Genomic DNA, 27,693 nt, shown 5'->3' with positions numbered 1-27,693 from the left:
GCTTTGCTACTCTATTGTTTATGGGTGCAGGTGCAACAGTGGGAGAGGATTGCAATGGTGGTGTAAGTAAGCTGGGATTTCAGGTGCAAGTCCCCATTGTCTTATTTTTCCCTTCCATTTGGAGTTGTCTGCTTTAGCAGGTTTGGCATACTGCATCCTCAACTTTCTTCTGAACCCATTTAAAGACCTTTTTGTTTATTCAGGGCTTTGGAGTAAACTTAATTTTCATAGTAAAATATTCTCATACACATCTATATTTATCTATCTGTCTACATAGTACATACATTTTCCCTCTGCTTCACACTTAAAAATCCATGTATACCAACATTATACATTCCTCATTCTGAAAGATGTATGGGCCCTCTTGAAAGTGATTACATGTATAGATCTGCAGTCATAGGATTGCATACATATCTGCTGACTTCACCGGATCCAAACACAGTAAAAGCTTTAAAACACAAAGAGACAAGTCTAAAATTATTTCCTTGCTTAGTTTAGCAGAAGCATATCAGTATTATGCTAGGACGGAAATCAAATCAGAAGTAGACAAAAATCAGGCAGCAACTGAATGTGCCAAAAAAAAACAGACTATAAGGAGAAGGATCAGATGACAAGGTAACACATTTCGAAAAGGCAAGAATATAGTTGCAGGTACAGAAAACTCCTGGAATAGCCTCATGTCAGTCAGTATCTGACAGAGGAATGGGTAAGGAGAGGTGAATTGAAAGCAAAAAATGAAAGGTTAATATTGGTAGCCCAGAATAGTGGACTGAGTACACATTGGTTTACAAAGTCTATTGAATATGTGGGTGAAACAATAAAGTACAGGTTCTGTAAAACAGACCTGGAAACAGTCACACATCTTATTGCTGGGTGTGATGCATTAATGGCAGAGGGGCCTGTACACTGAAAGACATAATGCTGCGGCAACTGTTGCATTGGGGATTATGCAAACATTACAATATTGAAGTAGCTGAGAAGCTTTGGAAACATGAGCCACAAAGCATTATAGAGAATGATGAAGTTTATATCACACGGAATCACCCATTACCAACAGTTCAGAAAATAGATGCGAATAAAACAGATATAGTAGTCCATGAAAAAAAGACAAAAGTAGCATTGATCATTGAAATTGCTACACCCAGTGATTAGTGTCTTATGAACAGAGAGACACAAAGTCATAAAATGGCAGGATTTACAGCCAGAAACAAGGGCAACGTGGAAGAAGGATACCGTCTCATAAAAAAATAATTTAGTCATATTTAGATATGCTACCGCTATACTACTCAGAAACAGCTCCTCGTGCATTTCTGTGTGCTTTCTATCTCAAAAACAAAAAAAAAATCCTTGTTTTCCCGCCTCTCCTTGACTAGTTTAGACCAGTATAAGGCTTTGCTGTATTCTGGGCTGTGGTGTAGTTCCTGTGTTGTCCATTGCCTTACTTGGATAGAAGGAAGTTTCTTTGCTCACCAGTGGGAGTGGGGAGCATTGAGCAGCCTATCTGTCCCTGAAGGAGTGACCTCAGCACAAGAGCTTGCAGTAATCGGTTGTTTTGGACCATTTCTAGCTCTTTTGAAGTTCCCTGTTTAAAATCCGCCTCTGAGCGTTTTTTTCTGGCTGTACTACTCAGAAACAGCTCCTCGTGGTCCTGCAGAGTGGTCCTAGCAGCAGAGAACTGAGAAAAGCGACTACTTTCCCGATTTAAGTATTTTTTGCTGTTTTTTATCTAAAATACCTTCTCTTGCTTACTTTGAACAAGCATAAACTGTTTTTTTAGCTGTTTGTTGCATTAAATATTATCTGCAGTTAAAGTTACATTTGGTCGAAAATTGGTCGAAAGTTTGTTTGTTTGTTAAATTTAACTGTTGAGGCTGCCCACTAAAGTGAGCTAGCCTGTGTAACTGATTTATTACTGTTTCCTGCTTTTCTGTGTGCTTTCTATCTCAAAAACAAAAAAAATCCTTGTTTTCCTGCCTCTCCTCGACTAGTTTAGACCAGTATACAGGCTTTGCTGTATTCTGGGCTGTGGTGTAGTTCCTGTGTTGTCCATTGCCTTACTTGGATAGAAGGAAGTTTCTTTGCTCACCAGTGGGAGTGGGGTGCCTTTAGCAGCCTATCTGTCCCTGAAGGAGTGACCTCAGCACAAGAGCTTGTAGTAATTGGTTGTTTTGGACCATTTCTAGCTCTTTTGAAGTTCCCTGTTTAAAATCCGCATTTGCGCGGCTTTGCGCGATTGTGCGCATAGCGCAGTGCCGGTTAAACAAGGTTAAACTTTTTTCTGGCTCTGCCAAGTCTGCTCTTCAAATTATCCCTTAAGAAAGCTCTACTCTTATAATAATCAGTCTACTCACTTTATTATAAGCTTAGCACTTGTTCTCAAAACCTCTCTTCTAAGTAAGCACTCTCAAACTAAAGTAAGCACTACATCCACCTACCACCCCTGTGAGTACCCACTTCCCTTAAAGGCACAGCACTCCCTTATAATATTCTAGCATGTCGAGTGGTAGATTACTAGAATCCTCTCCGGTTCAGCTGGTTAATCTGGGAATCTTGAGACAATGCTACAATTGTTTCATGTACACAGACAACCCTCTCCTCCTCCCAACAAACACAAATACATGCGAGAGATGCAACTATATAGACAAACTGGTGGCTGAACTCTCTCAACTCAGGACTGGCAAGACCAGGCAGGAGGAGAAGGTAACCACACACACAGCAAACCCAGTCCCACATAGACCTACCACAACTGCAAACCAAACACATAATAACACAAAGACATACTTGGAGGCTCTAACAAAAAACTTACCAAAACAACAGAGGCTCCCAAAGCAGACACCCAAAAATCCACCACCTCAAAACATAACACATGCAACACATACTTCAATAAATCAGTGTGTCAAACAATCACAGCCCTTAAGGCCAAACACCATGCCTGATACACTAGTAATAGGTGACTCTATAGTCAGACACACTGACGTTCCGCTTACCAGGCTGAACAAGGAGAGTGTAACGGTGAGCTGCCTATCGGGAGCTAGGATCCGCCACATAACACACGCACTCAGGTCACTCCAAAGCAAGTACAAATATGACTCCGTCATTGTCCATGCCGGCGTGAATGACCTGAGACGTACCTCCCTGGACTACATGAAAAGAGACATAGAGGAGCTCTCTGATTATGTAGCCCAGGCTGGTATGACCCTGACCCTGAGCAGCATTTTGCCCTCACCAAGAATGATGCCACAATACAAAGACAAGATGATCAGCTTTAATAATTGGCTCAATTACTGGTGTCATTCTAGGGGGATCCAATGTCTGTCTGCTTGGGATGACATGCTGGACAAGCCATGCTGCTTTGCAAGGGACGGCTTGCATCTGTCACCACTGGGCTTCGGATATTGGCTAAGGCTCTTGCCACCCCATAGTGCCTTTTTTAAGCAAGGCTCAAAAGACAAACCCACCTCCTTAGAAAACAAAAATGGAAAAAAATTAAGGGTAATGCTGCTCAACACCAGAAGTCTAAATCTCAAGATGCAGGCTCTTGAAGCACTCCTCAGTATGGAGAACATCGATGTCTGTGCAGTAACTGAAACCTGGTTCAAGGCTCCTGAGAGCACCCCAGTGCTACCAGGCTATACCTCGTATCATGCTTTTCGGCCCCAAAACTCGGGCCAAACCAAAAAGGGAGGGGGAGTGTCCATACTCATCAAGGACACCCACACCTCCAGGTTAGTGGCAACACATGAAGCATCAGAGACCATCCAGGTGCAACTAACCGTAGGCAAAACTGCTATACAACTGGTAGCATGTTACAGACCACCCTCCCAATCTCAGGAACCCCATTCAGCCTTCCTGAAGACATTGGAGGATATGAATGTCTCACCAAACACCATCATACTGGGAGACTTCAACTACCCTAACATAGACTGGGTGCATTATTCTAGCCGTAACACCTTAGCCCAAAGGTTCCTGGAATTCATAAATTCAAATGCAATGGAACAGCTAGTCACCTCTCCCACAAGGGGAGATAATATACTAGACCTGATCATCACAAACATGGGGACAAAGTGCTCCACACCGGAAGTATACCCCTCACTAGTGAGATCTGACCACAAACTAATCACCCTGGATATACATATCCCACCTCCACCCCCAACACAAAAGACTACAGTGAAAAACTTCTCAAAAGCCGACTTTACACTTAAGACTGAGATGGTATCCTTTAAGCCCACTGGGCCAGTGGAAACCACATCCCACAATGCTGAATCCTTCATAAATGCTTTCTACGGACATCTCCAAGAATGCGTGTATCATGCAATCCCAAATAAAACCAAGACCCTCTCCACCAAGGGCAGGCGTCCTGCCTGGTGGACCCCAGCCATAAACAAATTGTATAACAAAAGAAGGAAGCTACTGCATGACAGAGCAAAATCCCATAAAGAGAAGGCATCTCTGATCAGCACTAGTAGAAAGCTACGTTCTCTCATAAAAACATCCAAGGCCAACTTTGAGAGAAAAATCGCTATGGACACTAAAGATAACCACAAGGCCTTCTTCTGCTATGTTAGAAACCTGGGCGGAAACCCTCAGATATCCTCAGAGTTAGTTCACAATGACAAAAAATACACTGAACCCACAGATATTGCCAACATTCTGGCAGACAGGTTCAGTGCAAATTTCTCCCCTCCCTCACCCCCAAAAGAAGAAATACTTATCCCAGCTGAATGTAACCTCCCTGTCATCTCAGATGTCCAGGTGAGAACTGCCTTCAGCAAAGCTAAAAACACAGCATCAATGGGACCTGACTGTATCCCGGGTTGCGTGCTACGTGAACTCCAAGAGGAGCTAAACCCGCACATCAAAATGCTATTTAACCTTAGCCTTACTACAGGATATGTACCTGAACACTGGCGTACAGCAACAGTGGTCCCACTCCACAAAGGAGGCACCTCTACAGACCCTGGTAACTACCACCCCATAAGCTTAACCAGCCTGGTCTGCAAAGCTATGGAAAGAATCATTATGGAACTCATAAACAGAGACATTGGGGACCTACAGACACTTGATCCCACCCAATTCGGCTTTGTAAAGGGCAGATCCTGCCTTTTGAACCTGGTTGACTTTTTCGAAACAGTCACTAGAGCCATTGACGAGGGTAAAGCAGTCCATACAGCCTACCTGGACTTGGCTAAAGCTTTCGACACAATACCCCACTCAGGCATCATCGACAAGCTCAACAGCTTAAATGTAAATCCATATGTCACAAGATGGGTTGCAAACTGGCTAAAGGATAGAACCCATAAAGTCAAAATCGCTGGAGCCATGTCAGACTCAAAGCCAGTCACAAGTGGTGTCCCACAGGGCTCTGTCCTGGGACCCCTCTTGTTCGGCATTTATTTCTCAGATGTGAAAGCAAACATGGGAGGGTTGTGGCTGACAAAGTTCACAGATGACTGCAAACTAGGCGTCATAGTCGATACACCAGCTGACACATACATCCTACAGAAAGGCCTCACCGAAATGGACAACTGGTGCCGGAGTCATGGCCTTAAACTAAATGCCAAAAAATGTATAGTCATCCCCTTTGGGAAAAACAAAGTACCCACAAATTATCACATAGACAGTAACCCACTGAGTACGGAAAAAGTAATCAGAGACCCGGGGACCCAAGTCGATAATGACCTCTCATTTGACACCCACGTTGCCAAAGTGGTTAGAAAGACTTTCTACCTTGCCCACCTTATCATGAAGGGATTCACATCCAGATCAAAGGAGGTCATTGTACCCCTATAATCCTCCCTTATCAGGCCCATGATTGAGTACAATGCCCCATTTGGTATGTACCTCACCCGGCACTTGCAACAGCTGGAGAGACCCCAAAAGTACCTCACCAAGAGGATCAAGGGTCTCCAACATATGTCATATGCTGCCAGACTAAAGAAACTCCAGCTCTATTCAGTAGCATACCGCCTACTCAGAGGTGATCTGTGCCTGACGTACAAGGCCATGTCCAATCAGGAATTGATGGACATGCTCCACCTCAAAAAATCCAAATCCATCAGAACCACGAGAGCTAAAAATTTAAACCTCAGCACAAATATGAATAGGACATGCTGGAGGGACAGATTCATAACCCAGAGGCTTCCCATACTCTGGAACAGAATCCCAGTTCATGTTAGGCAGAGCCTCTCACTGACACTCTTCAAGAGAAATCTTGATGAGTGGATGGGAGATCGTAGGTTTACCTCGGGGGTCATCTCTGTGTCACTACTAGACAGAGGCACAGTAAACTAATTCTATTATGTAAGGGGGTCTTCACTGTGTCACTACTAGACAGAGGCACAGTATTCTAAATCTATTTCTGTACACTTTTGTACCTTTACATGGGGTGGCGAAAGCCACATCACTATGGCTAGGCTTATAAATGCCCCAGGGCAGATAGCCTAGTACTAAACTATGAAACTATGTAACTCCATATGAATTGCAGGAGTCATTACTGGGCACATTGCTGGTGTTGCAAAGAGCACTTCTGGCTAACATCAAAGATTGAAACAATACTAATTTCATGAACTTTAATCTTATTTTGACTTTGGCATGAGGTCCATTCCCATCTTGGTACTAGAAACCCAAAAAACCTGGGAAATTAAACCATAAAAATACATATGTAGATAAAGAATTTATAATTTCATTATTTGGACTTGTTTAAATAGCTGCATTTATTTGATTGTACCCCTTTAGGAAACTGACTGCTCAATTTATTTTGCAGAAATTGCTAACACTGGAAAAGTAAGAAAAGCAAGTTTATATTTAAGATATGTTGACTTTGAGTGTATTCCATACTAATAGGGTATTAATACAATGGATCCATGTTACAGTGGAAGAACCAGGGCCTGTTTTGGGATACTAGTTTTGATGCAAGGACCACTGTATCAAATTGCCATGATGTTTCTTAGTGTCATTCAATATGTCGTAGTTCAGACTAGATGGAACAGTACTGAAAATAAGTGGAAATGGTGACTACTGCTCAACCATCATGGTGTTTGGCAGTCAGACAAATCATTAGTTGTGCCTCTTCCATGAGGGTGGGAGCCTGTTTGTCTCAGCAATAAGTGACAAGAAAGACAAAAATAATACAAGTAAAAACCAAAGGAAGAAACTCTGTGCAACTACTTCACAAAATTTAATTAATAAAACCAACAACTAAGCACTTTCATCAGTAATCTACAGACTTCATCAGAGTAGTAAAGCACATGATAAAACCAGTTTTTATATATACAATCCACTGACTAATTACAGCATTTAATTAATTAATATCTTAATAATTTTAAAAACAAACTTCTTAAAAGGAATAGTGCCGCTACATGTAAAACCACAAAAAGACTGGCTTAAAATATATCCATTGTTAAATAATGCTAATAAATGCTACGAATCTTGGAAGATATTTATGTATAAAACCTTTAAAATTGTTAAGTTATCTGTGTATCAAACAATCATAACTTATCTCTCATCTTACGCGCACTACTAATGGAGATACTATAATTTATACCAGAGGCCACTGAGCTGTTGAATCTTAGATGCCAAACTGAACTCTTTAAACTCTAGAAGACTTTCAATATCACCACCCCTGTCAGATATTAACACTTTGTCAATAATGAATGTAAATTTCTTAAATTCAGTACATTCTACTTAATGTCTGTTCAGGACATTGGTAGATTTATTCTTTTTAATATCATATACATGTACACTCAGTTGGTTTTCCCAGCATTGAATGCATTGCATACTGTGCATGTAGCCAAATAAACAACTCTAACACTGTTGCAGTTGCATTTCCCTGGACGTATGAGTGTCCTACTGAAACCCTCAACCACAACATAAGATCCTTTGTGTATAAATATAAACCTACAGTATCCACGTTTACTCATAATGTTTAATGGATTTGAAACCTTGTTATACAGCGCATTTGATTCTAATATTTTTTTTATTGATTTACCTTTACAAAAGGTAACCCTAGGGTTCTCACCAGTAATGTGCTTAATTTTATTATTAAACATTAAGTTCCAAGTTTTCTTAATGGAGCTAACATATTTGTGGACATTACAACTATAGGGAATTACCAAGGATGGACTGCCCAAATTTGTCCTAAAATTTCTTTCAATTGTATAATATTCTTTTGAATGTTGAGTATTGTGCTCTACTCTTGGTTAGAGGATAGGTACAAACTGATGTTAATTAATTAAATGATGTGATTGGTTAGCACATTTTATATACAAAACTGGCATTATCCTGTGTTTTACAACTCTGATGAGGTCTGTAGATTACAGAGAAGGTGCTTATTTGTTGGTTTTATTTATTAAATTTTGTGAAGCCGTTTTACCGAGTTTCTTCCTTTTGTTTGTTTTCAGCCATAAGTGGTCCTATATAAAATAGCATGGATGCAGCACATTAAGTACTGGGCAGCCTTACAGGGAGTTGGCTTGCCTGTCACATGATCTCCATCTTGGCCATTCAAAACTTTCCACAATATATTGCCTTAGTATGCATTTTGAGTCAGTTATGATGATTTCCTTATGCCAGATATAGGTGTTCTAGCACCTTAAACAGTGTGCATCATATAAATGTTGAGACCTCTGAAAGAATGGTAGTGGAGGATATCCTTCATATTTGAAACTTAAAAAGTTTTACTACTGGAGACCTTCAGTTTGTACCCAGTACAGGATTCTGTAGTTTAGGTAATTAAGGCTAAGTCCAAATATTGTTCATGTGTGATAGCTTGAATAGTCAGCACAGTAGTAACAGTGGTGATGTTTATCTTTTTTTCTGTACAGAGCTGCTGCAAAGGTAAGTCTACAGAGATGCGAGAAGACGGGGAATGTCATAGAAAGAACTGCAGGCAGTTTTCTTCTACATATGGTTCTTCAGCCAGATCTTTGCATAACTAAAGCACTGCATAAGAGGTTTGTCTGAAGCTTCACGTAATTTATAGTCTGTATAAAGTTGTTGAATCGAAGACAGGTTATTTGTACAACTAAGGTTTTCTTTATGAATAGTAATTGCAATAATGTATTTGTCCCAAGGGGTTGGGAGAGTGGTCAAATGGGGTTGGGAGAGTGGCCTAATGGTTAAGGTGTTTGCCTTACAAACACAAAATGCAAAGTTTGAATCTCGCAAGGGATAATTGGCTAGGCTTAAAATGGCTCGCAAAGGCAGTTAGCTTAGTACTAATCTGTGAACCTATGAAGATACTTCTGCCAGTCAGGCTTTATTGCCTTATAACTCTGCTAACCAAAAGTATCTGAAGCTGTCAGGACTGCAACTAAATCAATAAGCATATGATATGGGAAAGTGTGAGCATTTATTTGAGTGTATGTTTTTGTGTTGTTTTTCAGAATGTCCAGATGGCTTGAGACTCCTTTTTTAGTGGAGGCCAAGGGAAAATCTGCAGGAAAGTATACACATGTATAAACAGTAGGCTGCATTGAAAAGGCAGTTATACAACAAAAGACATTAAAATATACATATGGCATTACTTGCTTCATAAAGGTACTGCAATCATTATTTTGATCTGTAAATATATGCACGTCATGAGGAAAGAGTCAGCAGAGATTATGGTTATGAAATAAGTAAGGAAAGTGTTTAGTCAGTTTAGGACATAGCCGTGATAGTACAGTATCTATATATATATATATATATATATATATATATATATATATATATATATATATATATAATATATATATATAAAATGGTGTTCTGTTGGTTGAGAACTTGACCAGTCAACGCAGTATCATTTTTCTTCTTCTTTTAAACTGAGTTCTCAACAGTAAAAAAAATACCATGCAAAGCAACTTGTCCCATTTTGCCAGTGTTTTGTGTAATGGCAATCCTCCCACACCCACACTCTGTGTGTGTGTGCAATTATGTATGTTGTGTGTTTGTGTGTATGTATGTATGTATGTATGGTTCCCCTATAAATGACTGAATATTCTTAATGTCTTGATGAAAAAAATGGCATTAAGAAGTTTAAACACAGAGAATACAGAATGCCCTAAATATTGAAGTTACAAAGAATCTTGAGAGGAAAAGTGTTTCTTCTCCCGATCTTTGCAGTAACCCCCCCATAACACTACCCTTAAATTCATCTGAATAGGGATAGTGTTACAGGGAGGTTTTTATTAAGGTAATATGTAGGGTTAGTGTTGGGGAAGGGGCAGGGTTTAGGGTTAGCATTAGAATGCTTAACTGCCCTGGCACACAACACACTCAGACACACAAACATGGACTAACAGTGCTGCATCCATCCCTTTACTGTAATCCTAAAATACACACATTCCCGCATGAACATACAAAAACCTATCGCTGACTATTATGCTGACTGTTGCACACACATGCTGTCACGTCCTCCAGCTTCACTAAGCTTTCTCGACAAAAGATTCCCTTGACAGTTTGACCATTCCCTTGTTTATACCTTTGATATTAAACACCATCCCTCACACTTGTTGACCAAATGGATGTTCAAAGTGACGGTAGCCCTGTAGTTAAACTAATTATGGATGCGTGAATACAAATATTGTTCATGTGAAATAGCCGGAATATTCAGTGGACTAGTAACAACGGTGACATCTTGTCTTATTTTCTGTACAGAGCTGCTGCAAAGGTGTGTGTGCACGTATCTGCACTTTGTGTGTGTGTACATGGGTATGCCTGGTGGTATTGATTTTACCCTTGTCCTTGTGTCCATTGTAAGTAAAAAGAACCATGTATCAGCTCATTTACCCAGTTAAAAAATGTAAACAAAATGGTAAATGCAATTTAGAAAGTGATAGCCATGTTTTTGCCTAAGGAAAGCTGACCTAGCAGTCTCTATATCAGGATTTCTTTCTTTGGATTATTGTTGTAATATACATTACAAATGGCACAATTCCGTACTACTTGTTGACGTTTCTTGGATGGTGCATTTTATTTCCTGCTGTTTCTTTGCCTGCTACTATTGTCAGATGTGATTCTTTGATCCTGTCAAACATTTGCCTCCTTGGTTGACTGAGAAGTACTCTTTTGTCGGCTTTGAACATTAAGCCTTGGATACAATTTCCTTCCTTTAAAGAAGACTGCTACTGAATTTCTTTCCTTATTGGTTTGTTCAGGCAACCTCTGTCAGTAATAGCTTTTCTATAACTGCATTTCTCAGTCAGTGTAAGTCTCCTTTTAAATTCTTTTCCTTTTTTCCTGTCACTGGCAACTGTGAAATTACATAAAAAAAATCTGCCTCTGTCCTAATGAGTCTGTACTTCTGTGATACAGAAATCTGCTATACTTAATTTGGTAAAATTGAAAAATTGAGGGTGATGCTACTCAATGCTAGAAGTCTAAATCTCAAAATGCATTCAGTCGTGGCACTCCATAAAATGGAGAACATCGATATCTGTGCAGTGACTGAGACCTGGTTCAGGGCTCCAGAGAGTACCCCTGCACTACCAGGCTATAACTCATACCACACTTTTCGGCCATGTAACCTGAACCGGAACACCAAAGGCGGAGGTGTGTCCATATTCCTTAAGGATATCCACACCTCCAGGCTAGTTGCTCAGCATAATGCAGCCGAGGTTATCCAAGCGCAACTAAATATGGGCAAAACTGCAATCCAAATTGTAGCTTGCTTTAGATCCCCCACCATGACCCAGGATTCACACTCCTCTTTTCTTGATGTACTGGAAAATATTAGGGTTCAACCAAACACCTTAATTGGTGATTTCAACGACCCCACTATTAACTGGGAAAACTACTCGTGTACCAACTCCTTCACTCAACGGTTTCTGGAATTCATAAACTCCGCTGCCCTGGATCAACTTATCCACACCCCCACCAGGGGCAACAGTATCCTAGATCTAGTCATTACCAACATGAGTGACCGGTGTTCCACACCTGAAGTCAACACCTCATTGGTCCGATCCGACCATAAGCTAATTACCCTAGATATCTACATCCTGCCCCCAACCCCCATTAAGGAAACCACAGTAAAAATTTCTCCAAAGCCAACTTCATGCTTCTTAAGACAGAAGTGGTGAACTTTATGACACCCATGCAGATGGACAATACAGTTACGACTGCTGAATCCTACACAGTTACACTTTATAAGCACTTGCACAAGTGCATGGATCATGCTATCCCAAACAGAACCAAGACGCTATCCTCCAAAAAAAGGAAGCCAATTTGGTGGTCCCCTGCCATAAACAAACTGTACAACAGAAGGAAAAAACTGTTGCAAAAGAGAGTAAAATCCCATGAGTGGAGAAGCTCCCTGGTCAGCCTCAGTAAGAAGCTGCAATCCCTGAGAAAATCCTCCAAAGCTACTTATGAAAACAAAATTGCCACTGATTGTAAAGACAACCACACAGCATTCTATAGCTATGTCAAGAATCTCAATGGCAACACTCAGATCTGCTCTGAGTTACAGCACAATGGCACTAAATATACAGACCCAACTGATATTTTCAACATCCTGGCAGATAGGTTCAGTGCTAACTTTACCCCCCCTAAAGAGCCCATCTCTATACCGGAAGAATGCAAAGTTCCTCTAATCACGGCTGCACAGGTAAAAAAAAAAACTCTCCAAAGCCAAGAACACAGCATCCATGGGACCAGACAACATCCCAGGCTGCATTCTACACGAACTACAGAATGAACTGACACCCCACCTAAGTACCATGTTCAATCATAGCCTCACCTCAGGCTTTGTGCCCGCTGAATGGCGCACAGCAACGGTTGTCCCACTCCACAAGGGGGGAGCCTCCACGGACCCCGGGAACTACCACCCCATTAGCCTGACGAGACTGATCTGCAAGGCCATGGAACGTATCATCATGGAACTTATAAACAAAGACATTGATAATCTCCAAACTCTGGACCCCACCCAGTTCAGGTTTGTAAAAGGCAGATCATGTCTCCTAAACCTGATAGACTTGTTTGAAGCAGTCACCAAAGCCATTGACGAGGGTAAGGTGGTTCACACAGCCTATCTAGATCTTGCCAAGGCTTTTGACACCATCCCCCACTCTGGAATTATAGATAAACTCACTAAACTAGGTATAAATCCCTATGTCACAAGATGGGTTGCCAACTGGCTCATTGACAAAACCCATACTGTGAAAGTAGCAGACTCCAAATCCGACTTCATACCAGTGACAAGTGGAGTACCACAGGGTTCAGCCCTTGGTCTTCTCCAGTTTGGTATCTGCTTCTCTGAAGTACAGGCTAGCACAGAAGGTCTTTGGTTAACAAAGTTCGCACATGACTGCAAACTAGGAGCCATAATCGAGACTCCTAACGATGTGGACATCCTACAAAAGGGCCTCACTGAGACAGATGCCTGGTCAAAGCTATGGCCTCAAGCTCAATGCCAAAAAGTGCATTGTCATCCCCTTTGGCAAAAACTCTGTACCCAAGAACTACAGCATAGGCGGTAGTATCCTTAACACCGAAAGTGTGATAAGAGACCTTGGGATACAGGTGGACAGTAGTCTCTCTCCTTTGATAATCACATCACCACAGTAGTCAGGAAATCCTTCTACGTGGCACAACTCATCACAAAAGGTTTCTCATCCAGAAAAAAAGAGGTCATTGTTCCCCTCTACTCATCACTCATTAGACCCATTATAGAGTACAACGCCCCTTTTGGTATGTACCTCACAAGACATCTACAACAACTGGAAAGGACACAGAAATACCTCACAAAGAGGATTACCGGCCTCAAACAGATGCCCTATGCAGACCGTCTCAAAAAACTTTAGCTTTCCTCAGTCGCCTATCGCCAACTCAGAGATGATCTCTGCCTAACATACAAAGCTATGTCAAACCCAGAGCTGTTGGACATGCTCCACTTAAAGAAATCCTAATCCGTCCGAGCTGCATGCTCTAGGAACCTAAACCTTGTCACCACAATAAACAGAATATGTCGGAGGGATAGATTCCTGTCCCAGAGACTTCCCGTACTCTGGAATAAACTACCTGTCTATATCAAACAAAGCTCCTCATTAGCCCTCTTTGAGAAAAATATTGATGATTGGATGGGAAATAGGAAATTCACCCCGGAGATCACTTCTGTGGCTCTGCTCGACAGTGGCACAGGAAAATAATTTTCTTGGGTGGCAAAAGCCAGGGTACCTTTTTGGCTGGGCTTGTATAGGCCCTAGGGCTGATAGCCTAGTACCTACCTATGAACCTATGAACTTATTCCATCTGCTGTATGTAGTTCCTTACTTTCAGACCATTCAAGGACTTCCTTCTCCAGTTGATCTTTCAAAGTCAAGATCATCTCTTCTGTTTCAGGTTCTGCCTTCCCACACTCATGAGTACCACAGGGCTCAATATTTGTCCCCTTGCTATTATCCATTTTTTTAAACAAATCATCCTTTAACCTGCCCCAGCTTCAACTTTTCCTATACATTGATGAAATCATAATTTTTAGATTCAGCCCCAAACATCACATCATTCAAAACTATCTGTGAACAGACCTACAGCTTAGCAGCTGGTCACACTCCACTCAAAAAAATAAATAAATAACAGACTATGGGCTTAATTCATAAATATTCACCTCTTTGTGCTAAGCAGATTTGCATGATTAGTGGTGATGCACAGGGAGCGTGTGATTCAGAAAACCAAGCTACATGATGCAGCTAGCTGAAATAATATGGTTGGCAATGTTATATGCCAATGACCTCATAATGAAGCAATGGAGAAGCAATTCAGAAATATGTAAACACAGTGCAGCAAAGCTGCACCCAGCTTAGGCTTGTCAATGGCCAGATGATCATGTTCAGGCAGTGTAAAGTAGTGAACATTATTAGGGGGTGCCAGAACTATTTTTTGTCTGTAAGGGGCTTTTATAGCAGTTGCTACATTTGCTGCCTCTTTAAATTTGGACTTGTGGGTGAGTATGGCTTTCTAGGCCTTTTTCATGGATGTATGTTTGGTATGGCAGACACTAGAATTAGCAGTTATGGCCTTTGGTGGAAGTTAAAAATCCTAACAGACGTACGTAATAATAATCCAGCTACTGTAGCTTTAGTAGGTCCTGATCTCAAAATGCACACATCTACAAAACTATGTTTAGCTGAATATCGGGCAGTATTGTAGCCTAAGCACAACCCCAGCACCAGAAATACCAGCAAATGACTGCAAGCTAAAAAGCACGATGGTCATTTGCCACAACCTTGGTAGAAATTCTTAAAAGTGTAATCACATACGTGTAAGGTGCATAACATTACAGTGCTGTATGGCACACAAAAGGTGCTACAGCCTACTATAACATGACTGCATTTTGCTACAGCCAGTACACCTGCAGTGTATCCTATCAGAGTGCTTTGGCCAGCACATGTAGGTGCACTGGAAAACTCCACTGTACTTCTAGGTCTTACAGTAAATGTCACATATGCTTGTACAAAGAAGTAGGTGCAAAAGAACAACATACCTTAGGTAAGCAGATATTGGCGTTTTGTAACAACATGTGACTGCTGTAGGAGAATTTGGAATTTAAACAAAGATTATCTGATGATCTTTCGCTGTCTGCACTTTTCTTTTATCTTGTAGATTACCCGCTCTGGAAGAGATGAGTACACTAATTAGGGTGTATCCCATTATTATTTCTTTTGAATCGCTCTATATGAGAGACAGATAAACCTGGTAAACATCATGTGATGCCATGCACTACCTGAGCACATGCTGTAAACTGTGCGCTCACTCAGAAATTACAGATTACAAGGGTTGGTAGATTGCCATGCTTATACCTCTCGAGTGTACCTCATTGAGTATTGTTCTGCAGTTTAAGTTGTAAAGAACCATGTTCCTTGCATGTCCACCCATTCAACTGTTAGCCATTTTTTAACTGAAATCCATGGTAAATTACACTGAATAATATTAATTTGTCACCATAACTTTTTATAGGTATAATAGAGGACATATATTTTAACACCTTTTATTGAATTATCACTTAAGACATACACAGACATACATTTATTTAAAAGAAAAAACATGTTAACATGTTCACAGTTACAAATATTATACATGGCATATTTTTTTATACAATTGTCATCAATCCAGCATTACATAAATAATTCCTGCCTTCCCTTAAACCTCAATCCCCCTTCAAGACATTATTCTGTATGTATTGTTCCCACAGTTTCCATTTCTTCTATGTAATTTGCCCGTACCCTTCTCTGAAGATCCCACTTCACATTCCTTTATCTCTGTTAACAATGTTCACTACTTAAAATACAGCTGGGTAGACTTTTGTTTCCATTTTCTAGTAGTTGCTTTTTTGCCAGCCATCAGAATTAAACATAACAAGGTCTTACTGTTTCTAAGCAGATCAGATCCTGTATCCAAACTCAAAAAAATAATTTCCTCACTTACACCCATTTGCTCAACCATATTTCTGACGGAGTACTCAAGGGAATTTTTAAAGTCTGCCAACTTGTTGCACTCCTGAAAAATATGTTCCCCATTACCTGTTTTTTCCCCATCACACTTCCAACATTTACCTGAGGAAAAATTCTGAGAGTCTGCTTGGGGTATAAAAATACCTATTCAAAACCAAAAATCCTAAATCTTCTTGACTTTATTACATGTTTGGAATCAATATGGGTCCTTTCAATGATCCCCTGTGAATTTCTAATCCAGTCTCTCTTCCCAGTCTTGTCTAACCTCCTCTACTGGATTCCTGTAGTTATTGTGCAATATTTTATTTGCCCTACTGATTATCCTTTTAACAGCAGTTTATGTTCTAGATTCAACTAAAAGCTCTACCAGAGCAGGTTGTTCACTTATGATTCTCGTATCACTTTCACTTTGCCTATACTCTGTTATAAATGCCTGATAGGGAAGGTAGTCTGTACCCTACAGTCCAGTTGTTTTCTTGCCCTCTTCACACTCTTATTACCTTTCTCTCTCTATCTCACTATTTATTTGCACCCAGAACCTTGGTTTCTTTGCCAGTTTTCTTCAGTAAACTTCAGCTCCCTCTTGAGTATTCTCTCTACCCCGAATTGCAGTTATCCCTATCATCAGCATATCCATTCTTCATTCTCTTGCTGGCTTAGTTCTTAAATAACTTTTTGCTACTTTATAATATCCTGCTGCTGTTATTCTCCAGGATTTGCATCCAAATCTCAGTCGCTCCTTATTTCTTGAATTTCCCCCTGCTACATCATCATCGTCATTCTTTTCCACTTTGAGATGCAGCTTCATCTCATTCTCTTTACTTCTTGACTCCCTCACTTCATCATCATCCTTTTATGCTTTGAATTATAGCTTTCTGCTTGTGGTATGTATATTAGCCTGAACTGCGAAGCTCTAAAATATCCCTTCAAATCGGGTAATCCTAAACCACCTTGTCCTGTTGGAAGGATCAACTTATCTTATTTGCCCTCTTCTCCTCCCAGATAAAATCCTTTAACTGTTTATTAATTCTTGTCCACAAATTCTGTGGTTGATTAAAATATGCCTGACCTTATGTAAAACTAAAGGGAGTAAAAACATTTTCACTTCTTGTATCTTGTTATCCATACCAATAAATAAGAACTTCAGTTTCTTGGTTTTTGTATTATCTTTTGTTTAGTCTCTTCCCATATATCCTTAGCTGCCAAAACAAAATCGTTTAACCCATACTCTTAAATAATTAATTTTGTCATGGCCCCATTAAGTATTGCTGCACCAGTTCATGTGTGGGCACATAGTTTATAGCCATAGCCTTTTGTTTTGTCTTCATTAATTGTACATCACAAAAAGACTTGAAACTGTCTGAGTATTTTCCACAACACTGAGATGTACTTTTCTGGTTTTATCATGTACAAAATAATATCCTCTGCAAATAAAGCCAAATTTTCTCGATTAGCATATCGGTATATTCTTGGATTTCTGAGTCCCTTATTTTCTTTGCCAGTGGCTCCAAGTATAACACAAATAACAAAGGGGAAAGAGGACACCCCTGCCTGGTTTCTCTATTAATAGGTAGGTACTAGGCTATCTGCCCGAAGGCATTTATAAGCCTAGCCATAATGTGTTGGCTTTCGCCGCCCCCTTAGATTAGTTCCCTGTGCCTCTGTCCAGCAGAGCCACTGAAGTGATCCCCGGGGTAAACTTTCTGTTTCCCATCCACTCGTCAAGGTTTCTCTTGAAGAATATTAGCGAGGAGCTCTGTCTAATGTCGATTGGAATCTTGTTCCAAAGCATGGGAAGTCTCTGGGACAGAAATCTATCCCTCCAGCACATCCTATTTATTGTTGTGGTGAGGTTTAGATCCCTAGAGCGTGTGGCTCGAGGGGATAAGCTTTTCTTTAGGTGGAGCATGTCCATCAGTTCTGGGTTGGACATGGCCTTGTATGTCAGGCAGAGATCACCTCTGAGTAGGCGGTATGCAACCAAGTACAGGTGGAGTTTCTTCACTCGAGCTGCATAGGGCATCTGATTGAGGCCAGTGATCCTCTTGGTGAGGTACTTCTGTGGTCTTTCCAGCTGTTGCAAGTGTCTTGTAAGATACATCCCAAATGGGGAGTTGTACTCTATGGTGGGTCTGATGAGCGATGAGTAGAGGGGCACAATGACCTCTTCTGATCTGGATGAGAACTGTTTTGTGATAAGGTGGGCCATGTAGAAGGATTTTCTAACCCCTTTGGCAATGTGATTATCAAAAGAGAGATTACTATCTACTTGGGTTCCCAGATCCCTTATTACGTCTTCCGTATTTAGGGGACTACCACCTATGTGGTAGTTTGTGGGTACTTTGTTTTTTCCAAAGGGGATGACTATGCACTTTTTGGCATTTAGCTTGAGGCCATGATTTTGACACCAGATATCCATCTCAGTGAGACCCTTTTGGAGGATGTCTGTGTCAGCCGGAGAGTAAGACACAACTTATCAGAGAGGAACTCTCCTACTTTAATTTTTGCCTCCCATCCCTCATATATCCTCCTAATTAATCTTATTGTATCAGGGAATGCAAATGCTTCCATTGCCGTACTCCTAAAATTCCATCTTACTCTGTCAATTGCTTTCTCTGCATCATGACCCATCAACATCTGCAGTATTTTCTTACATTCTGCTTCCCTCTGGATCAACTGCTCTGTTAATGTTGCCAAATATTTGCCTTCTCTCCACAAAACCAAACTGGTCCATATCTATAAATTATGGCAGCACCTCTGCCATTCTTTCAGTTATTATAGACATAAACACTTTATAATCATGACTTAAAATTGAAATGGGCCTGTATGAAGCTGGGTCTGATGGGTCTTTACCATCTTTAAGTGTTACAGCCACCACAGCTTTCTTCCAGGATGCTGGTGCTTCCTCTCCTTTTAGTACTGTTAAAACCTTCCAGATCTTTTTCACTTTCTTATCGTATAACTTCCAAACCTCCACAAGAAATCCCATCTATTCCTGGAGACTTTACTGTGTTTTGATCATACATCACCATTTTTTTATCTCCTTTCCTCCTGTCTTAACTGTTAATTGTTGTTTTTCATCTACCTCTAACCTTGGCACACCTAAGTCTTACATAAATATTTCCATTTGTGTTTTTTCTTGATTTCCACATTCTTCTGCTTTATACAGTTTTTCATAACATTTCTGAAATCTTTCTAACACCACTCCAGGATATTTGATTACTTTTTCTTGTTGTAGGCTCCCTAAGGTTAGCACCAGCACTTTCTACTTTCTGTTGACTAAGTAGCTGCGCTAAATGTTTTTGTGCTGTATAGTTATTATCAAAAAAAAAAAAAAAACAGTTGCTTAACGGCAGTCCTTCTAAACTCATGCTTATTGTTCAGATACTCCCTGTTTTCTGTTTTAGCAGTCTGCAGTTGCACCACCTATTGTTCTATTAGATCCCACGTTATTCTGCAATACTTTAAACTTTGTCAGCCCTATAATTCTTGTTACTTCTTAACAGTATCTCTTTTTATTTCTTTTGTTTCTACCCTATTTTAAACTTCACTTTCATCTTATCACACTCAGTAGCTATAACTTCGGAAGAAATTTCTGTCTTTCCTAATAACACTTGCATAATTTCCACTATCCATTCTTTAAATTCCTCTCTTTTTAACAAGTAGGTGAAGAAACACCATTGACTCAGTCATACTTCATTACCTTATATTTTTACCTTAGTTGATGATGATGCATGATCTGAAATACTGGAAAGCTTCAGCATACGTCCAATAAATTAAGTGCACTTACTCCTGTGAAATATAATTTATATCCAGTGTAGCCCAGTTATTGTACCTTGGGGAATAATATATAAATTCTGAATTCCTGATACTGATTTCACATCTTCCCTACCATTTATTTTAATAATTTCTTTCAGAAATCTGCCGTTTTGTTTTATTTTCCCTTATAGGTCTCCAAGATACATCCTCACTGTTATACATCAAGTTCCAGTCCCCACCTGTAAGTTAATATTCCCTGTGTTATGTTTATTATGTCTCCCAAAATTGTTAAAGCTTCATAGTTTTAGGTGGAATATAAATACATACCAACTTAATCCTCATTCCTTGCCAGTAGCTCCTTACTACCATACATTTTTCATTTTTGTTTTTTTTTCCCCTCTTTAGTCACTATTGGAGCTCCTCTAGACATTATTATATACTCCCCTTTTCCTTTGTCTCTGATACACTGTTGGATATCCCTCCTGAAATCCTTTCTTCAACAAATTCAGATGCTCCTTTTTTCCAAGTGTGAATCCTGTAGCATTGCTATTTGCATTCTGCATTTTTTAATGCAAGTCTGTACTTTTTCTTTTTTGTCTACACCTATGCGGCCATTCACATTCCAAAGTATGTTTAGTGTAGCCATTAAAGAAGTTATTATTCTCACCAATTATGTATGACAGCTTTTTTAATCGTCTACTTCCAGCTTTTGTGCTATTTGCATCCATTAATGTTTGACAAGTTGATCTTTTATACAGTTATTTCTTGTCATATTCATGTAAACCTATATCACATCTTACAAGACTTTTTGTTTTAATGAAAACCGTCAAACAAGAAAATGCCCGACCAGAGCATTCTCATAACCTATTAACTTAGAACAAACACACAAAACTATGTACATCTTCAAATAATGAAGTTTATCCCTCCAGATAGGAACACTTCTTATAAATCAACAGCTGTACACGCAGGATGGTTGTCAGGGGTGCTCGGAGGAGGCCTGCTATCCATCCTCCACTTGGGCCAGGTGTGTCTTCCTCTGCCACAGGACACCCCTATGTCATTGACAATATTGGGCATGCAATAGTCAAAATGGTTGTGATCACTCGGTACACTACATCTGAAATTAATACATGTACAAACAACTGTCATATGCTTTGTTAATGCTGTGGATGATGTTGCAGTTGCTTGTATGCAGAATGATTTTCATTCTCTGCTGCAAAGCTGTTTCTGTGGTAAAGAGGGATAAGACACCCTTACTGTGTTTTGAAGGTTCATTGGAGTGAGAGTTAAATCCAGACCTGTGTCAAAATTATTTAATGTGTACCAACATACATTTTTGTAGTTTTATTTAATAGATTTATTTTCTTCCTTTCTCATTATTTCCCTTTATTTTTTAATGCCAGTGTTTACACAGCTTAGCTCAAACAAAGGAAATGGAGAAACACAATAAATGTCATGTTTAGCTTTACTTGTCTCGTTTGCTCAATGGTTAGCAGTTGCAAACCTGGACTAGTGGCCCACACAGGAAGCAGACAGAACATCTGCAGACAGGGTATAGACATTCTAAATGTCAAAAGGGATCCATTGTTGTTGTTTTTGCTTTCCATTGTGCACCACCACTAAGCTTCCTCAACACCTGCAGCCATCGAACACATGCAGAGAGGAAACAGACAGCAGTTTCAGAATGGGTACATTGTATCAACTGAGTGTTGGGCACCACACAAACATGTTAAGCGGTGTTGAGCAGGGGTTAACACACAGAAGTTAATAATGAACATAAAAATATCCAAGTGTAGGGCTGTAATGTCGATGGTTTTGGGTTCTAATACAGGAAGTGGAACATATTTTTACTGTTGTGACAGTTCAGTTTATAGTAATGAACAGGGAAATATCAAGTGTTATTTCAATGTCAAGTTTTATTTTAATATTCCTTTGGAAACATATATAAGTGTAGGGCTGCCATATACATGGTCCTGGGTTCTAATGCAGGAAATTACAGAGATTTTTACTGTTTTATTTCATTTCATATTATATTAAATATCACTTAGAACAGTTTATACATAATTATAAATAGTGGAGCTGATATGAATTATATGTGTGAGGGATAAAACAACAGTACTACATTTTGAAGGTTCAGATGTATGACTGAGTGTCTACTATGTTTCTGTAAGTATAATTCTGCTATCTGGACTTGGATTGCCTTTACACTTAAATAAGACACATACTCAAATGAATGTATATACAAGGACCTTGTCAGATCGCACACATACATGGTTAACACCTCATTCTTTCCTCTGTATTTATAAATGATTTGTGACTATGTCCGAGAAGCACTTCTTCTGTGGCAAAAAATCACCTCTGTGGAAGAAAATGTTTGTCACTTGTGCATAGGTTTGAATTCCGCAGTGTAAAAATCAGTTTCGGCAGTGTATAAAGCCAAACAAATGTGTCAGATAAAATTTATGCCCCCAGTGCATGTCTGCAATGTTAAATCACCTAACAGTTACAGCAGCAGACATCCCTCAAACTAATGTCAACTGTGAGATTTAACTACCAGTTTCAAAAATCGCTTTCCTATCTATTTGGCACTTTTGCTGTCTGCTTAACATCGCACAAATGTGGTTGGCATTGTTGCTCAGGCTTGTGCAGTACCATTAAACGTGATAACAGGAATTGGCGGGAAATCATTATTTGCTGTTTCACTGCTTTGGGATTAGACATTTCTGGTGTTGGAGGGGAAGGTGCCCAATTTAGGGCGCAGAGGTGGGATGCTCAAAGGGTCCAGAATATTTATTGGACTCCCAGTAAAGCGCCACAGACAAAGGCTTTTGCAGTGAGACTATTCTGGCTCCCAGTACAAGTCTGAGACTTGGAATAGTCTGGCCAAGGCTGTATCCAGTGTGACTGGCATCCCACACACTGGAGAATAGTGTCGGCACCACTTCAACAACTTAAAAAGACTCGAGGGATACACTCAACCAGTGGTCGGATGAGTTTCAAACTAGCAGCATCCTACAGTTGTGCAAGTATGCTAATAAAGAGAATTTATAATCCATAGAAGGCTAAATATAGGCAAGACTAGTATGTATAATGCTCTTCTGTTCTTTTCTTTTCACAGCTAATTCTGAAATGGCTGGAAGTAGGCAGGCCAATGCTGATCGTCTAGAGAGACTGAGGGAAGCAAGTGGTATGCATGCAGCACAAGTATTATTGTAGTTTTAAAATTTAAAGAAAAATGTTTTTCTTTTCTATACAGTAGTAGCAAAGTAAGCATGCATATCCTAATTGTAAAAGCAAGTATGCATGCATCAGTCTGTAGCGCAAACCAACTTTAGGAGCCAATTGTAAAACTGTAGTCAGAGGTTGTGGGTTCATATACCATGGTTAACAATGCAATACTGCAATTCGTTAATAATATTACATAAATTCTGTTTAAGTGGTATAAATGCCCTGCTGTTAACTGTAATCTGTATAATTGGACCAAGTATATGTGCAGTATCTGAACATTGCAAGGATTATTTTCAACAATCCATAATTATAGCTTGTAGTTGAAAGAAAGTATACTTAAATGTAAAATTCAGATAAAGTAGTTGTATTAGTGTGATAATGCATTGTATGTCACATATGATGGCACTAATTTTATCTCTTTTTTTTTTCACACACCAACCGTTATCTTTTTTTTATTTTCTATTATGTGTCATTGAAATGTCTCAATATCTTCCATCATTAACAAAATGACTAAATGCTTCACAGCACAGGGAGGTAGGCCAACCCCAGTGGCTCAGCCTGCCCCTTCTCCACCGGCTCTGGCACTGACGCCCAGCACATCTGGGACCCAACCTGACAGTACTGCCTCTGCTGTCTACACTACCCCGGCAGCTGGTGCTGTGGTATCCTCCAGGAGTACTGGCAGAGGTGAGGGTTTCATCACTTACCAGGAGATGCCAGGGTTGCTACGTAGGGACATACACCGCACCATTTGTGTATGCCTACGCCAGATGGAAAGGCAGCTCTCTCTCATGGTCCATAGGAGGAGATGTCAAGCACTCTAACAGCCAGTGGAGTAAGGGAATGTTGATGACAGTCCTACAGGTGAGGACTAGAGTTTCACTGCCCCCATGTTTAACTGGCATGGGCTTGCATTGTCCCCTTCCTCACCCCAGTCATGGTATCCCCCAACCTTTTGTTTCCTTCACCATTCATGTGTCTTGTTCTGTCTGTCCTGCTTGTTTGCATTTGCTTCTTCACCTATCCAGCTTACCTAACTCAGCAATACTAACGTCCCTTATCCAGCATTCCTCTTACTGAAGTTAAAAAAAAACAAAAAACTGGCACCTGTCCCACAAAAAAAGTATCGTCCCACATGCAGCTCTCATTTTCGCACACGTTTTCTTGACACACTTGATTTAGTCCAGTTGGCTATACAACATGACTGTGTTGTTGTCACCCCTTTTTGTGGAGGTGACTGTCCAAATTCAGCTAACATTCTGTGCATATTTTCATTTTGCATTGTTGAAGAAATGGATAGCTATGGTTATTTCCTACCTTCCTCCTGCACATTCCTATATTGCTTTCCATTTGTTCTTTCCCCTGCTTGCCCCCCATTTTAACACCTATAATCTGGTCAAAAAATAAAATCGCACACAACACACAGTACCAAAAAAACAGTCAAGCCCTTCACTTTTTGGTATCTATGTTACGTCAGTACACATTAACACACAGTGAATGCAGTATAAAGAATAATTGCATTGCATTATCACTACTTATTTAAAAGTATTACATACACCTGGATTTGAACCCTGTGTCATCTAGGCTCAGAAAATGTGTTAGTGCATTTACACCTGCTGCCACAGAATCGGCTAAGTAGCAGGCATGTTTCATACACTTGGTACTGAGAACTCTTAGAATTTTAGAAGTGAGGCTCATGTGTGCACACTGCTTAACTATGCGCAGACAGGAAAAGCAATAGAAGTGCATCTCAGATGCACAAACACTTTGCCAACCATAGTGCAAATCCACTGTTTGGTGTTGCGCTATGCAAAGTGGACCATTGCATGTACTACTTCAGTTTACTGTCTAGTTAGTGTTCATGACATGAAACTACATGTGGAAATACAAACAAAAGTAAGGCACTATCTAAAAAAAAGACATATTTACAATGCAGCCTTCTGTTACCTTTCCCCATGCACTGCAACCTTAGTCTCTCAGTACTTGTTCACAAGTATATTAACTAAACTACATAAATAAATAACAAATGTCATATATACCATGCATATTTTTAGAATGACAATATACATTCTCATTTTCTAATATGCGTGGTAATGTGAACACCTGTTTGCATATAATTTGTAAAGCTGTGCACATTGGAAACACAACCACCAAATACTACACATTGACACTTATCAATCTGGTAACATACAAAGCCTTTATATGTTGATAGTTGGATATGGCTAGCTATCCATTTCATGTTGGCCTCCAACATATTCTCTCCAACATCCACTGCTGTCATCCAGTATAAGTTGTCCTGCAACCTTGTAAAAGTCAGACTTGTGCCATGGCACTTGCATAAAATACAGAGTTCTCTAGTCTGTGTACATAGGTAGGTAGGGGTTCTAATCTCTCTGCAGTTAGAGTGTGTGTGTGTGTGTGTGTGTGTGTGTGTGTTTCTATTCAGAAGAGCATAATTGTGTATCCTGCAGTCACCACTCCAATCCCATAGAGTACCAGTATTTTCACAGTTAGACATGCCTACACATCCATTTCATGCAGGCCTCCCAACATCATCTCTCCAACATCCACTGCTGATGTCATCCACTATAAGTTGTCCTGCAGCCTTGTAAAAGTCAGACTTGTGCCGTGGCACTTATATAAAATACAGAGTTTTGTAGTCTATGTATTTAGATAGATAGGGGTTCTGTTCTCACTGCAATCAACTGGTGTCTGTGTGTGGTCTATGTGTGGTCTGTGTGTGTCTGTGTGTGGTCTGTGTGTGTCTGTCTCTCACCTATAAAGTGTTGTCTGACACTCTCCAAGTCAGACTTGTGCTGCTGTAGCACTTGCATTAAATGCAGAGTTCTCTAGTCGGTGTATGTGTGTGTGCTTGTTTGTACTCTTGCTTGACATTAGCGAGAGAGCATTTTACACCAGCATGTGGAACACTGCTATTACCATCTTTCTTTCACCAGACTCTGCTAATGTTATCAGCTATAGCTGATTTGCAGATGTGCAGTATTCCTATCAGGGCAGGGTCAGAGACTGGCCTCTAGGCCAGGCACAAATCACATAATCCTGTACAATACATTTTACAGTGACATGGCTTTCATTCTATCCACATACGTCATGGCAAGGTGTGTAGCTGTGGTCTTTTGAGCTGCTGTATGATCTGGTGAGGTACATGCAAAAGAGAGCGTTATACTCTATTAGTGTTCTGATGAGGTTCGAGTACTGTGTTGTTATAACATCCTCAAATCTGGATATGATGGCCTGAGTTGTGAGGTGCATGATGCAGCTGTTCTGTACCACTGTGGAAACTTGGTGGTCAAAGTTCAGATTGCTGTCTACGCGTGTTCCCAGGTCTTGCACCAGTGGGTTTGAGCATAGGGGGAGTGCTGTCAGTTCTGTAATTAGTGGAGAATTCCACTTTGCCAAAGTCAAACATAATGACTCCTTTTTGCTTTTATTTGTAGACCATGTAGCTTTGGCACCAGTCATGTGTTTGTGTTAGCCCCTCCTGTAATATGTTAACATCATTGATGGACTCTATGATTGCACTCAATATGCAATAATCAGCAAACTTGGTAAGCCAAAGGCCCTATGCTTTATCCTGGACTTATCAGTCCTCACTACTGACTCCAACGTGAAACCGTCACTTAAACAGGAGTAATATTTCACAATTTCCGCAAAGAGAACAACAGGAACATGCTCTTTAACCTGGGACTGGACTGTATACTTCTGCCCACCCTTAATGTAACTTCTTATTACACACTCCAGAGCAATGTGTCCCAGTTTAAGACCTCTGATGCACTCGCACTTAAATTAAATCTCACAAATTCAAACAATTCTGGAAAAGTCTGACCCAGATTTCCAGCTGTGTCCCTTCCTCAAAATAACACAGGAGCAGGCTGCCGCCAATCAGAGTGTCTACATGCCCTTTTAAAGGGATGTCCAATTATCAAAATTAGGTATTGGAACAAATGGTAGCAAATGACCTAAAGAAGGCAGGCTCTCGGAGTGGCCAGGGAATTATCAAAGAAAATATAAGCACTCTCAAATCACTAAAGAATACATTGATTGACAAGCCGCAATGTAAGATAATAATATTTAGTGATGAGCAAAAATATTAAAAATGAAAAACAGTAATTTCAATAAACAGAATTCAGTCACCAGGAAAATAAAAATACTGAAGTACAGATATGCAGCATTTAGAAAAACTCTGACTGACTAGCTATAATTTCCTATCTAATTGAGGAACATTCTCCCTGATCTAAACTAAATATTGCAACAGAGC

General features: G+C 40.0%; 1 protein-coding gene across 2 annotated transcripts in view; it reads left to right on the top strand.

The window, feature by feature from the left end:
- WDR6 (WD repeat domain 6) overlaps window positions 1–27,693 on the top strand; it is a 370,840-nt gene that overhangs the window by 7,549 nt on the left and 335,598 nt on the right. The window contains exon 2 of one of the 2 annotated variants that reach the window (XM_044078749.1): window positions 8,823–8,951. The exons of the other annotated variant lie outside the window; for it this stretch is intronic. The gene's annotated coding sequence lies outside the window, so the exon portion shown is untranslated. The remainder of the gene's footprint in view (window positions 1–8,822; window positions 8,952–27,693) is intronic. 2 annotated transcript variants of the gene reach the window in all.

Source organism: Protopterus annectens, chromosome 7.part1 (genome assembly GCF_019279795.1).
Source record: "Protopterus annectens isolate FY-2018-M chromosome 7.part1, PAN1.0, whole genome shotgun sequence".
Classification (NCBI taxonomy): domain Eukaryota; kingdom Metazoa; phylum Chordata; order Ceratodontiformes; family Protopteridae; genus Protopterus; species Protopterus annectens.
Note: the sequence above shows the minus strand (reverse complement) of the source record. Positions and strands in the feature narration are given on the sequence as shown.